Raw genomic sequence first — 13,835 nt, 5'->3', positions numbered from 1 at the left:
TTTTATAAGTCCTAAAATGATAAGCTTATTAAGAAAAATCTTAAAAGAAACAACCCCGCCTCTTGATTCCTGGTGAAAATGTATTTTAAACGGTACTAAATGTATTCCATGAATCTTCCGCCATCCCGCACGATTACCAAAAGCCTTTCCATTCTGAACTGCAAGCCTTCTACCTTTAATTTATAGAAATTGACGTCAAGTAAATAACTCTTAATAGTCTTTCTACAGTATTGAATTAAATTGATGTCAGGTAAATAACTCTTAATAGTCTTCCTACAGTATTGAATTAAATATTCCATGCCCTGTGGGGCTGCGCTTACTTGGTAAGGGGTTTTCTTTCTTCATTAGAGACAATAAATTTTCATATATATGCTAGGAGTTGACTATGTAGTGGAATGAGTGATACTTTGTCTTTATATTGGTCACTACCTAACTTAGAACCATTCACAATTTTGCCCAAATTAGTTTAGTTGTGTGTACTTTCTGAGGCTTTTTAATCATCAAGTTGTTTGCACTTTATTTTCTCCTGTATCAGAGTACAACTGAGCACTCCGTTTATCCTTGGTTAACCAATTTGAGGCTGTACTTAAGTCAGATTAGTTCTATCACCAAACCCTTTCGCTTGCTTAGAGAGGAACTCTCCTCCCCACACCCCCACATCCACCCCCTAATTGTATTAGATCTGCTTCACACTGTTAAGATATTGGGCTTTTAATTTATTTTTCTAATATTAATAGGTCTCCATGAGCTTGATTAACATAATTTCTTGCTGACAGATTCAGTTTCTGGGTCAGTAAGGCTGTCTTAGTCCATTTGGGCTGCAAAGTCATTGACTAGGTAGCTCATAAACAACAAATTTATTTCTCACACTTCAGGAGCTGAAGAAGTTCACCATCAAAGTGCTGGCAGATTTGGTGTCTGGTGAGTACCTGTTTCCTTGAATATGTTTCATATTCTTGCTATGTCCTTCTATGGTGGAAGGGTGGAGGAAACTCTTTGGAATCTCATTCATAAGGGCTGTGCCCTCATGACCTAATCACCTAATGACCTAATCATCTCCACCTCCTAATACCATCACATTGGACTTTAGGATTTAGTGTATGAATTTTGTAGGGAACACAAATATTAGGACCATAGCAAAGGCCTGGCTCTGGACTGTAGTGAGTTTTTGAAGGAGACATATTTTTGTATATATCTTTTCATTCCACCTACAACACGGATTTTTTTTTTTTTTTGGAAGATTTTATTTATTTATTTGACAGACAAAGCGAGAGAGGGAACACAAGCAGGGGGAGTAGGAGAGAGAGAAGCAAGCTTCCTGCTGAGCAGGGAGCCCAATGCGGGGCTGGATCCCAGGATACTAGGATCATGAACTGAGTGAGGCAAACGCTTAACTGAGCCACCCGGGTGCCCCTACAATGTGAATATTTTTATTTTAAACTTTAAAAGGTATGGTGAGGGCGCCTGCGTGGCTCAGTGGGTTAAGCCGCTGCCTTCGGCTCGGGTCGTGATCTCAGGGTCCTGGGATCAAGTCCCGCACAAGTCCCGCATCTGGCTCTCTGCTCAGCGGGGAGCCTGCTTCCTCCTCTCTCTCTCTCTGCCTGCCTCTCTGCCTACCTGTGATCTCTCTCTGTCAAATAAATAAATAAAATCTTAAAAAAAATATTAAAAAAATAAAAGGTATGGTGATTTAAGAAAACAGAAAGAAGAGAGTCTCATGTAATTTAGCTATAGTTACAATGGGGCATCAGTCTTTTAGTACATTGATAATTTTAACACATTAGGTACATTTAAATTTTATTACATTTTTATATCTCACTGTAATGTTTAAATTATTATTTTAACACATTCATAACACACTGCAGGTATATTAGTACATATTCAGAATTTGCTAGTATACTTGGAACTGCAGTCCACTCAGACAACTTGACGAAAAGTAACATTTGAAGAAGAGTACTGAGGTGATGACAAGATTTGACAGTGACAGACTTATCTGATACATTTTCTTTCCACTGGCAACTAGAATGTAGAAATAGGTATTTTAATTTATTAATTCAAACAGCATTTGCTGAGTACTAAGTGTCAAGAATTGTACTAGACGTTGAAGAGGTAGACATTAAAAAAACAGTCCTCCCACAGTCTCCAAACAAATAATTGTAGTGTATTGGAATAAACACTATAATTGAAGGTTGCATGAGATGCAATGGAAGCAAGAACAGGAGCATTTAACTTTGTCAGGAAGGAACTGCTTCATTAAATTGGTGGTATTTGAAATGAATCTTGAAGAATATGTCAAAATTTGCCAGGACACAAGCAGTAAATGGATGGGCATTTCAGATAAAAATAACATTAGGTGGAAAGGCATGGTATTGAACATAATGGCCCTTTGAAGGAATTCTTTTGTTTGTTTCTGAAACAGTAGGGTGCATATGAGGGAATAGTAAGAATAAGTATGGGCTAGAAAATGAAAGATTTTGTGGGTCTCATCTAGGGATTTATTCCATAGTTTACTCTAATGGCCAAAGGAAAGCTATTTAGTTTTAAGCGGCAGAGTTTTGTGATAAGATTTGCATTTTCCAGAAAATTCACATGCTGATAGCTTATAGTAATACAAGCTCAGTTAATACAATAGAGATGAGAAGATCTTGAACTCCTCAGTAAAATGGGATTCATGAGATTGGAGGAGATAAATAAATAGGATTAAATCTGATAATTGTTGCAGTTATGCCCTTCTTCTCAAGCCATTTGGTCATACCCTTGGGTAATCCCCTCCCAGACTGACTAACTCATGTGACTTGCTTTGGCCATTGAGATGATAGCAGTTATAATTCAGTGGAGACTTGAAAAATGTTTGCATGTTGTGACTTGCCCTTTTACAGCTGATAACTCTTTGGCCACCATATAATCAAATCAGGCTTTGCCTCCTCTAGCAGGCACTTGGAGAGAGGCACCAAGTGTCCCAACCATCTCAGCCTTCCTAGTTGAGGCCCCAAACGTATGTGTGAGGTCATCCTAGACCACCCAGGCCCAACTGAATGGTTCAGACCAGAAGAATCAGCTAGTCAACCCACAGAATCACAGGAAATAATAAATATTTCCTTTTAAACCTTCAGATTTGGAGCAGTTTGTTTATAACAAAAGTTAACCTATTTCCTAAGTGACCCAAGTAGATTTGGAGTTGGAAGAAGTCTAAGGTGAATCTCTCTTTTGTAACTTGGGTGGATGGATAAATCAGTTTTGAAAAGCTATGAATATTAGAACAAGTAAATTGGTGGTATTACTTAAAGATAATGGGAAATACATACACATATATACACATACATATAAATATATATGTATGTGTATATATGTAAATATATATGTGTGTATATATATGTATGTGTATATATATAATATTTTTTATACTATCTTTTTTCCTTTTTTTTTTTTAAGGATTTTATTTAGTTATTTGACAGAGATCACAAGTTAGGCTGAGAGACAGGCAGAGAGAGAGGAGGAAGCAGGCTCCCTGCTGAACAGAGAGGCTGATGCGGGGCTCAATCTCAGGACCCTGGGATCATGACCTGAGCCAAAGTCAGAGGCTTTAATCCACTGAGACATCCAGGCGCCCCTATCTATCTATCTATCTAATATTTTTAAGTAGTTTCTACACCCAGCATGGGACTTGAACTTACAACCCTGAGATCAAGGGTTGCATGCACCAGTGACTGAGCCAACCAGGTGCCCTGGAAACATGTATTTTTAAAGACCAGTTTTGGAGGGATAATAAATTCAGTTGTGGAAATAGTCTTAGGAGTTGAGTTCCTGGGACATACAAGTGAAGATATCCAGTTGGCAGTTTCATATAAAGATCTGGAGATCATAAATTGTGGCTTTGAATGACATTGCCAATTTCTCATTAGTTTTGGGGATTTTTGTAAATTCTTTCATACTTTGTATTTAGTGTTGTCTGTCAAGAGAGATAGCCTCTTCCCTTCCAATCTCGATGTCATTTATTTTTTATTGTGTTGGTTTGAACTGTTGTTCAAAATGTTGAATATGAACGGTGAGAGTAGATGTCCTTGCCTTGTTCCTGTTTCAGGGAAAAAAACATTCAGTCTTACACTATCATATTACCTATAGTTTTTCTTTTGTAGATGTCATTTTTCAGGTTAGGTAAGTTCCTTTCTAAGATTACTAAGTTTTTATCATGAGTAGATCTTAATTCTGTCAAATGCTTTTCCTGTCTTTTTGGAGAAATCATACAGTTTTTCTTTTTAGTCTATTAATATGGTGAATTATGTCAGTTAGTCTTTTTTTTTTTTTAAGATTTTATTTATTTATTAATTTGACAGACAGAGATCATAAGTAGGCAGAGAGGCAGGCAGAGAGAGAGGAGGAGGAAGCAGACTCCCCACTGAGCAGAGAACCCGATGTGGGACTCGATCCCAGGACCCTGAGATCATGACCTGAGCCGAAGGCAGAGGCTTTAACCCACTGAGCCACCCACGCACCCCTGTCAGTTAGTTTTTAAAAGTTGAATCAGCCTTGCATTTACAGGATAAAACACATTGGGTGGTAGTATATTATCCTTTTCATATGTTGCATATTATTTACAAATGTTTTGTGGTAGATTTTGCATCTGTGTTTATGGGAGATATTGCCTTTCTTATAATGTATTTATCTGGCTTTGGTAACAGGGTTGTGCTCCTGAATTGGAAATGTTTCCCCTCCTTCTATTTTCAAAGAAGATTGTATGGAATTAGTATTATTTCTTTACGATTTGGTAGATTTGCCAGTGAACCTACTTGGAAAAAAATTTTCTTTATGGACAGGTTTTAAACTACAAATTTAAATTTTTTTTTTTTAAAGATTTTATTTATTTGACAGAGAGAAATCACAAGTAGGCGGAGAGGCAGGCAGAGAGAGAGAGAGGGAAGCAGGCCCCCTGCTGAGCAGAGAGCCCGATGCGGGACTCAATCCCAGGACTCTGAGATCATGACCTGAGCCGAAGGCAGCGGCTTAACCCACTGAGCCACCCAGGCGCCCTACAAATTGAAATTTTTTAATGGATATAGAATTATTCAGGTTATATATTTCTTCCTGAGTGAGCTTTGGTAATTTGTTATGGATGAATTGGCCTAAAGGTGTGTGTAATACTCTCTTAAATATCTGTAGTGTCTGTGATGATGTTACCCTCACATTCCTGATTTTGGTAATTTGTGTCTCTTTTTTTCCTAGTATGGCTAGAAGTTTATAGATTTTTTTTAGTATTTTCCTTTATTTTGTTTTATTTTATTTATTTTCGAGAGAGAGATGAGAGTACCTGAAAGAGAAGAAAGGGGAGGAGGGAGAGAGGCACAAGGGGAGGGAAAGGGAATGGGAAAGGGAAAGAACTCAGGTAGACTGTGTGCTGAGCATGGAGCCTGACCCCACAACCCTGAGATCATGACCTGAGCCAAAACTAAGTTCAGTGCTTAACCAGCTGAGCCACTGAGGCACTTCTATTGGTATTTTCAGTAAAATTTGGTTTCTTTTATTTTGGTGTTATTTTTCTCTGTAGTTTCCCTATTTTTAATTTTACTGATTTCTGCTCTTTATTATTTCCCTTCTGTTTGCTTTGGATTTAATTTGCTCTTGTTTATGTGGTTTCTAAAGGTGTAAGGTTGTTTATTTTTAAGTAGGCTTCATGCCCAACGTTGGGCTTGAATTCATGACCCTGAGATTAAAAGTCTCATGCTCTGACTGAGCTAGCCATGTACCCATCTAACGGTGGAAATTTCTTTTTTTAATTTTTTAAAAAGATATCATTTATTTATTTGAGAGACAGAATGAGTGAGGAAGAGAGGGAGAAGGAGAATCAGACTCCCCATTGAGCAGGGATCCCGATAAGGGGTTCAAACCCAGGACCCTGAGATCATGACCTAGGCAGAAGCCACACAGACGCTTAATCAGCTGAGCCACTTAGGTGCCCCTAAAGGTGGAAGTTTAGATCATAGATTTTTTTTCTCATACAGGCAGGTGATTTTATGCATTTCTCTCTGAGCACTGCTTTGGCTGAGTCTCATACATTTCATATGTTGTATTTTTATTTGAACTCAGTTCAGAATATTTTTTAACTTCCCTGTGATGACTTATTTGACCCGTGGGTTAATTAGAAGTGTGCTAATTTCCAGATATTTATGACTTTTCTAGATATCTTTCTATTATTGGTTTCTCATTTAATTCTGATATATTCAGAGACCATACTTTCTATGATTTCAATTCTTTAAAATTTGTATTATGATCTAGGGGTCTCTGGGTGGCTGAGCCAGTTAAGCTTCTGCCTTTAGCTCAGGCCATGATCCCAGGGTCCTGGGATTAAGACCTGCATCAGACTTCCTGCTAAGCAGGAAGCCTGCATCTCCCTCTCCTCTGCCCCTCCCCCCAGCTCGAGCTCACATGTTCTCTTTCCCTGTCTCATTCTTTCAAATAAATAAATCTATTAAAAAATGAAATTGTATTATGACCTAGAATATCATGTCTCTTTTTTAAAGATATTTTTAGTTTATTTTTTATTTATTTAAGTAATCTCTCTGCCCAATGTGGGGCTTGAACTCACAACCCCAAGATCAAGAATCACACACACTCTGCTGATGGAGCTGAGCCAGCTAGGTGCCCCAAGACTATCATATGTCTTGATAAGTGCTATAGGTACACTTGAAAAGAATGTATTCTTTTCTTGAAAAGAATGCTTTTGGTGGGTAGAGAATTCTACAAATATCTTAGGTCAAGTTGGTTGATAGTGTTATTCAGGTCTTCTCAGTCTTCGTTGACTTTCTACTTATTCTGTCCATTATTGAGAGAAATAGTGAAGGCTCCAAGTATAATTATGAATTTGTCTATTCATTCAAGTTTTTGCTTCATGTATTTTAAAGATCTGTTTTTAGGTCTATACACAATTACAATTCTTCTTGGCAGTTTGATCCTTTAACATTGTATAATATCCCTTTTTATCTATGGTGATACAGAGCAACTCCCACTTCTTCTTTTTTTTTTTTAAATATTTTATTTATTTATTTGACACAGAGAGATCATAAGGAGGGAGAGAGGCAGGCTGAAAGAGAGGAAGGGAAGCAGGCTCCCTGCTGAGCAGAGAGCCCGATGTGGGGCTCGATCCCAGGACCCTGAGATCATGACCTGAGCGGAAGGCAGAGGCCTCAACCCACTGAGCAACCCAAGCACCCCAACTCCCACTTCTTTTGACTAGTGTTTTAATGTTATCTTTTCAATCCTTTTACTCCTAATCTATGGGTTGTTTGTTACATTTCAGTTGAATCTTTTTTTTTTTTTTTTTTAAGATTTTATTTTTTTATTTGTCAGAGAGAGAGGAGCGAGAGTGAGCACAGGCAGACAGAGTGGCAGGTAGAGGCAGAGGGAGAAGCAGGCTCCCTGCTAAGCAAGGAGCCCGATGTGGGACTCGATCCCAGGACGCTGGGATCATGACCTGAGCCAAAGGCAGCTGCTTAACCAACTGAGCCACCCAGGCGTCCCCAGTTGAATCTTTTTTAAAAAAAAACTAATTCTGACAATTTTTAGATTATTTACATTAGTGTAATAATGTGGTTGGACTTAAGTTACCCTTTTATTGATTTCTATTTGTTTCCTCTTTTTTATTTTTCTCTTTAACTTTTTCTGCCCTTTTTTTTGGATTGGATATTTTTAGTATTCCATTATCTATTGGCTTTTTTGGTTCTCTCTCTAAGATATAAACACTTTTCATTTTCTAATTTTTAACTGGTAAAATACACATAACAAAATTTATCATCTTAACTAATTTTAGTTGTATAGTTCAGTATTACTAAATATATTTACATTGTTGTGCAGCCATTCTTCAGAACTTTTCCATCTTGTGAAACTGAAACCCCATACCTATTAGGCAATAACTCCCCATTCTCTCTCCTCCCAAGCCCTGGCAAATACCATAATACTTTGTATTTCTATGAATTTGACTGCTCTAGATAATGCATGTAAATGTATTTATATAGTATTTGTCTTCGTGACTGACTTATTTCACTTAGCATAATCTCAAATATTGTTGTAGCAAATATTAGAATTTACTTCATTTTATTTTTTTTTAATTTTTTTTTTAATTAACCAGCAGACCTAATGGAAACATTTATTTTATTTATTTATTTGACAGAGAGAAATCACAAGCAGACGGAGAGGCAGGCAGAGAGAGAGAGAGGGAAGCAGGCTCCCTGCCGAGCAGAGAGCCCGATGCAGGACTCGATCCCAGGGCCCCGAGATCATGACCTGAGCCGAAGGCAGCGGCTTAACCCACTGAGCCACCCAGGCGTCCCAGAATTTACTTCATTTTAAAGGCTTAATAATTCTACTTTGTCTATATATCACATTTTGTTTATCCATTCATTTGCTGATGGATGCTTGGTTTTTAACCATCTTTGGTCTCTTGTGAATAATCTGCTATAAATATGGGTATACAGATGTCTCTTTGAGATTCTCCTTTATATTTTGGATATACACCTAGAAGTGGAATTATTATATCAATTTTTAATTTTTTGAGGAAGTGCCATAGTGTTTTACTTAGCAACTGCACTATTTTACATTATCCCCAACAGTGCACAAGGGTTAATTTCTCTACATCTTCACCACACCTGTTATCTTTTCCCTCCCTCCCCCTCTTCCTTTCTTCCTTTTTTTGTAGTAGCCATTCCTAATAGATGTGAGGTGATATCTCATTGTGGTTTTCTTTTATCCAACTTTATTGAGGTATAATTGACATGTAATCATTATGGTTTGATTTGCATTTCTATAACGATTAGTTATATTGAGCATCTTTTCAAGTGCTTGTTGGCCATTTGTATATCTTAGAGATAACAGTGGTTTTTTTTGTTTGTTTCTTTAATTTATTTGACACAGAGAGAGAGAGCACGAGCACGCGCAAGTAGGCAGAGAGGCAGGCAGCAGAGAAAGAGGGGGAAGCAGGCTCCCTGCTGAGCAGAGAGCCTGATGCGGGACTCCATCCCAGGACCCTGAGATCATGACCTGAGCCGAAGGCAGAGGCTTAACCCACTGAGCCACCTAGGCACCCAGAGATACAGTGTTTTTAATGGTTATTTTAAGGATTATAATATGCATTCCTAACCTTTCACAGTTTATTTCAAGTAAAATGTCAAAATTTTATATCCAGCGTGCCTGGGTGGCTCAGTTGGTTAACCTCAGGTCATGATCTCAGGGTCCTGGGATCAAGCCCCACGTCAGGCCCCGTGCCCAACAGGGAGTCTGCTTCTCCCTCTCGCTCTCCCTCTGCCTTCCTCCACTGCTGTGTGTGCGCTCTCTCTCTCTCTCTCTCTGTCCCAATAAAGAAAGAAAATAAATAAATTAAGAAAAATAAAATAAAATAAATTAAAACAAACAAACAAAAAACCTAAATCCAGGGCACCTGGGTGGCTTAGTTGGTTAAGCAACCGCCTTCGGCTCAGGTCATGATTCTGGAGTCCCATGATCGAGTCCTGCATTGGTCTCCCTGCTCAGCAAGGAGTCTGATTTTCCCTCTGACTCCTCCCCTCCATTTCTCTCTCTCTCTTTCAAAATAATAATAATAATTTAAAAATCCTAAATCCATATATGTGCCTTTGTTTTCTTCTCTTCTGTTTGTGTCATGTTGATCACATTTCTGTCATTTGAAAACTGCATCAAATGGTGTTATGATTTTTGGTTGTAATAGTCATACAAATTTTATTTAAAGAACTTTAGTGAAAAAAAAATAGTCTTATATTTATCTACATATTTATGTTTCTTTTGCATTTCTTTCATGCTTCAAGTTCTGTGTTTCCCTGGTATCATTTCTCTTAGTTCTGAAGAACTTCTATTCTGTTTCTATTAGGTCTGCTGGCAATGTATTCTCTTAGTTTTTCTTACTCAGATAATATCTTCATTTTACTTTCATAATGAAAGCTGCTTTTTTTTTTTTTATGAAAGCTGCTTTGATGGACATTTAATTTTGGATAGTTTCTTTCAGCATTTTACAGATATCTCATTGTTCTTATTCTCCAAGGTGTCTCATGAGAAATCCATAGTCATTTGAGTCTTTCCTCCTCCATATGTTATGTATTATTTTCCTCTAGCTACTCTCAAGATTTTTTTCTTTATCTTGGGTTTCCAGCAGGTTTTTTTGTTCTGTTTCATTTAATTGAGTTATAATTGACATACAACACCATATTAGTTTTAGGTGTACAACACAACGATTCAATATTTGTATATCCAGCAGTTTTATTATGATTTCTTGGGAGTGGTTTTCTGTGAGTTTATCCTGTTTGAAATTCCCTAAGATGCTTAAATCTCAGCAGATCTGTAAATTTACACTTTCACCAAATTTGTGGAGTTTTTGCTAATTATTTCTTCAAAAAAATTTGTGTGTGTGCACTAATGGCTACCCAGAGATATCAAGACTTAATCCTAGAAATTAAAGTATTACTTTATTAGGAAAAACAGTCTTTGCTGATGTAATTAAGTTAAGGATTTTGAGTTAAGGCTCTTCCCCTGGATTTTGCAAGTAGGCCCTAACCGCCATCACAATTGTCCTTATAGGAGAGAGGAGAAGGAGATAACAGACACTAAGGAGAAGGCAGTGTGAAGATGGAGAGAGAAATGACCACAAGCTAAGGAATTCTGATAGCTACCAGAAGCTGGAAGAGTGCAAGTCATGGTATCTTTCCTAGAGCCTCTACTGGGAATGCAGCCCTTCTAACACCTTAATTTCAGAATTCTGGCTTCTAGATTTGTGAGGGAATGGTTTCTGTTGTTTTAAGCCACAAAGTTTATTGTAATTTGATATAGCATCAACAGGAAACTAATACACCTCCGCTGTACCTTTACGTAGAAACTAATATACCTTTCTGGAACTCCAATGAAATGAATGTCAGACCATTAGATATTGTCCCACAGATCTTAGAGGTTGTCTTCATTTTCTTTTCAATCTTATTTTTCCTCTTTCTTCAGACTGGATAATTTCTATTGATCTATCTTCAGGTTTCCCTACCACCTTTATCCTATTTTTGATCTTATTTAATGAAATTTTTTGTCTGTATATATTTCTCAGTTTAAAGTATTTCTTTGTGGAGTGCCTGGGTGGCTAAGTTGGTTAAGTGTCCAATTCTTGATTTTGGCTTCAGGTCATGATCTCAGGGTCAGGCTCTGCAATTAGCAGGAAGTCTCCTCGAGATTCTCTCCCTCTCCCTGTGCACCTGCCCCCCACTCGTGTTCTCTCTGTCTCTCAAATAAACAAATCTTTAAAAAAGAAAATGAAATTTCTATTTGTTTCTTTTCCATAATTTCTTTTTCTCTGGCTGAGGACTTGTATCTTTCCATTATTTTTTTTTTTAAAGATTTTATTTATTTGTCAGAGAGAGAGAGGGGGAGAGAAAGCGAGCACAGGCAGACAGAATGGCAGGCAGAGGCAGAGGGAGAAGCAGGCTCCCTGCCAAGCAAGGAGCCCAATGTGGGACTCGATCCCAGGACGCTGGGATCATGACCTGAGCCAAAGGCAGCTGCTTAACCAACTGAGCCACCCAGGTGTCCCTCTTTCCATTATTTTTAAGCCTGTTCATTTTTGTCTTATAGAGCATAATAATAATAACTGTGTGGTATAATAAGAATTATATATCTGTTCTCTTCCCCAGGTTCCTAACAGAACTTCTAAAACCCTTATAATAATTTCCTGAGCAATGAGGGTAATTAGGAATATTTTACATAGAGGTTCTAACCCTTCAGAATTTCCTGGGTGATAGGAGCATGTTTTGTTCTAATGAGTTGACTCTTGGTTGATTCCTGGATATTTTCAGGGTTGGGACTGGTCATCAGGAATACCATTCCATGATTAGAAGTTTAGAACTTTCAGTCCTACCTCCATCCATAGAAAAGGGGAAAGAAGATGGAGATTGAGGTAATGCTTAATCATGTGTACATGATACCTCCATAAAAATCCATAAACTACAAGGAGAGCTTCTGGGTTGCTGCACACATCCGCATGCCAGGAAGGTGATGTACCCCAGTTCCATGGCAGCAGATGTTCCAACACATGGAACCCCTTTAGACCTTATCCTTTGTACCTCTTCATCTGTTCATCTGTATTCATTACAATATCCTTTATAGGAAACTGGTAAACATAAGTAAATGTTTCCTTGAGTTTTGCAAGCCATTCTAGCAAATTATTAAATCTGAGAGGGTGATTATAGGAACCCTTGACTTTGTAGCCAAGTCAGACAAAAATCGGTCCCATTAGGGACTCATTACTTGTGACTGGCATTTGAATTGAAGATAGTCTTGTGGGACTGAGTCCATAAGTCTGTGGATGTTAAAATAGGATACCCAGTTGGTATCCAGAGTGGGAAGTGTAAGTGATGTACTTAAACTAACAAACAAATAAAAAACCAGGGGCACCTGAGTGGCTTAGTGGGTTAAAGCCTCTGCCTTCGGCTCAGGTCATGATCCCAAGGTCCTGGGATCCAGGCCCGTGTCAGGCTCTCTGCTCTGCGGGGAGCCTGCTTCCTCCTCCTCTCTCTCTGCCTGTCTCTCTGCCTACTTGTGATCTCTGTCTGTCAAACAAATAAATAAAATCTTAAAAAAAAAAAACCCCTCATACACTTGGTGTCAGAAGTGTTCTGTGGGCAAAGAAACAGTTTTCTTTTCATTGGTGTCAGAAAAATGAGATTCTCTAGAATGGGCCTTATCTCAAGGAAATACTTGATTTATGAAGAGAAAGCATGAAAGGGTAGGAGGTAAAGAACCTTTGAGCCCTGGATGGCTGCCTAGTCACCCATGGTATGAAACTGCAGCTGTACTGCAATCAGTGACTAAAGGTAAAAACTGACAGTGGAGGGGCGCTTGGGTGGCTCAGTCAGCATCTGACTCTTGGTTTCAGCTCAGGTGCTGCTGTCAGGGTCCTGGTATCAAGTCCTCCGAGCCCTGCATCGGGTCGGGTGCTTAGCACAGAGTCTGCTTCTCCCTTTCCTTCCCCTTTTGCCCCTCCCCCAGCTCCAGCGCTTTTTCTCTTTGTCTCTCAAATAAATAAAATCATTTAAAAAAAATTACCAGTATAATTTAGGAATGGTGGTAGACCCAATTCCTATAGAGTTGTCTTATTGGATATGTAAGGAAATGAAAAATAAGAAGAAACATGTTAACCATGTAATCCTTTGGTTATTGTTATCTGTAATATTAAGATGAAAGAAAGTGTGGTTCGGCTTTGATGCTGGACCAAGCTCAGACTTTGATTGGTCTGAGCTTTGACCACAAAGCTGCCCACAAAGGGAAAAATTATGCCATAACAATAGAAATTACCTCTAATACCTCTGGTCACCAATAAGGTAGTCAACATGGGAGAAAGGCAAGAAACTACTGAACCAAGAAACTACTGAGAACAGTGGTTATAGTGTGAAGGATTTGTCTCATTTTGTAGATCAGTATCATCAGCTTTCTGAAGAACCTTTACTAAAATGGATTATAAGAGTAAATAAGGAGAAGTATCTTTGGTTTTAAATGCCGCTGTATGAAAGAGTTTGGGCTGGTACAGGATCTGAGGCTCACTGTTAAACAAGCACATGTGGCTATACACGATCCAGACAAACATGTGGTTATTCCCAAGAGAACAGCCATCCTGGTGGACTGGATAAAAGTCACTGGAAATTGTATTTATCTGAGAAAGGGGGAACTGCCTCACTCCCCCCATAATTGCCAAATGGAACCAATTGCAGATGAAGCAGCTGATGTGCTTTCTATGCAAGCATTAAGGGACTGGCTTTATGATGACTGGGCTATTCTCTTGATGAATATGCTTATTACTCAGGTTCTGG

The 13,835-nt window shown here is 38.4% G+C and overlaps 1 long non-coding RNA gene across 1 annotated transcript; it reads left to right on the top strand.

Annotated features, from left to right (window-relative positions):
* Positions 1 to 45: 45 nt before the first annotated feature.
* Positions 46 to 11,089, top strand: LOC122906504. The gene is made up of 3 exons (XR_006384550.1): positions 46 to 250; positions 876 to 921; positions 10,573 to 11,089. It is a non-coding gene; the product is annotated as an uncharacterized LOC122906504 (long non-coding RNA).
* Positions 11,090 to 13,835: the final 2,746 nt, after the last annotated feature.

This window comes from Neovison vison, chromosome 5, assembly GCF_020171115.1.
Source record: "Neovison vison isolate M4711 chromosome 5, ASM_NN_V1, whole genome shotgun sequence".
In the NCBI taxonomy this organism is placed as follows: domain Eukaryota; kingdom Metazoa; phylum Chordata; class Mammalia; order Carnivora; family Mustelidae; genus Neogale; species Neogale vison.
Note: the sequence above shows the minus strand (reverse complement) of the source record. Positions and strands in the feature narration are given on the sequence as shown.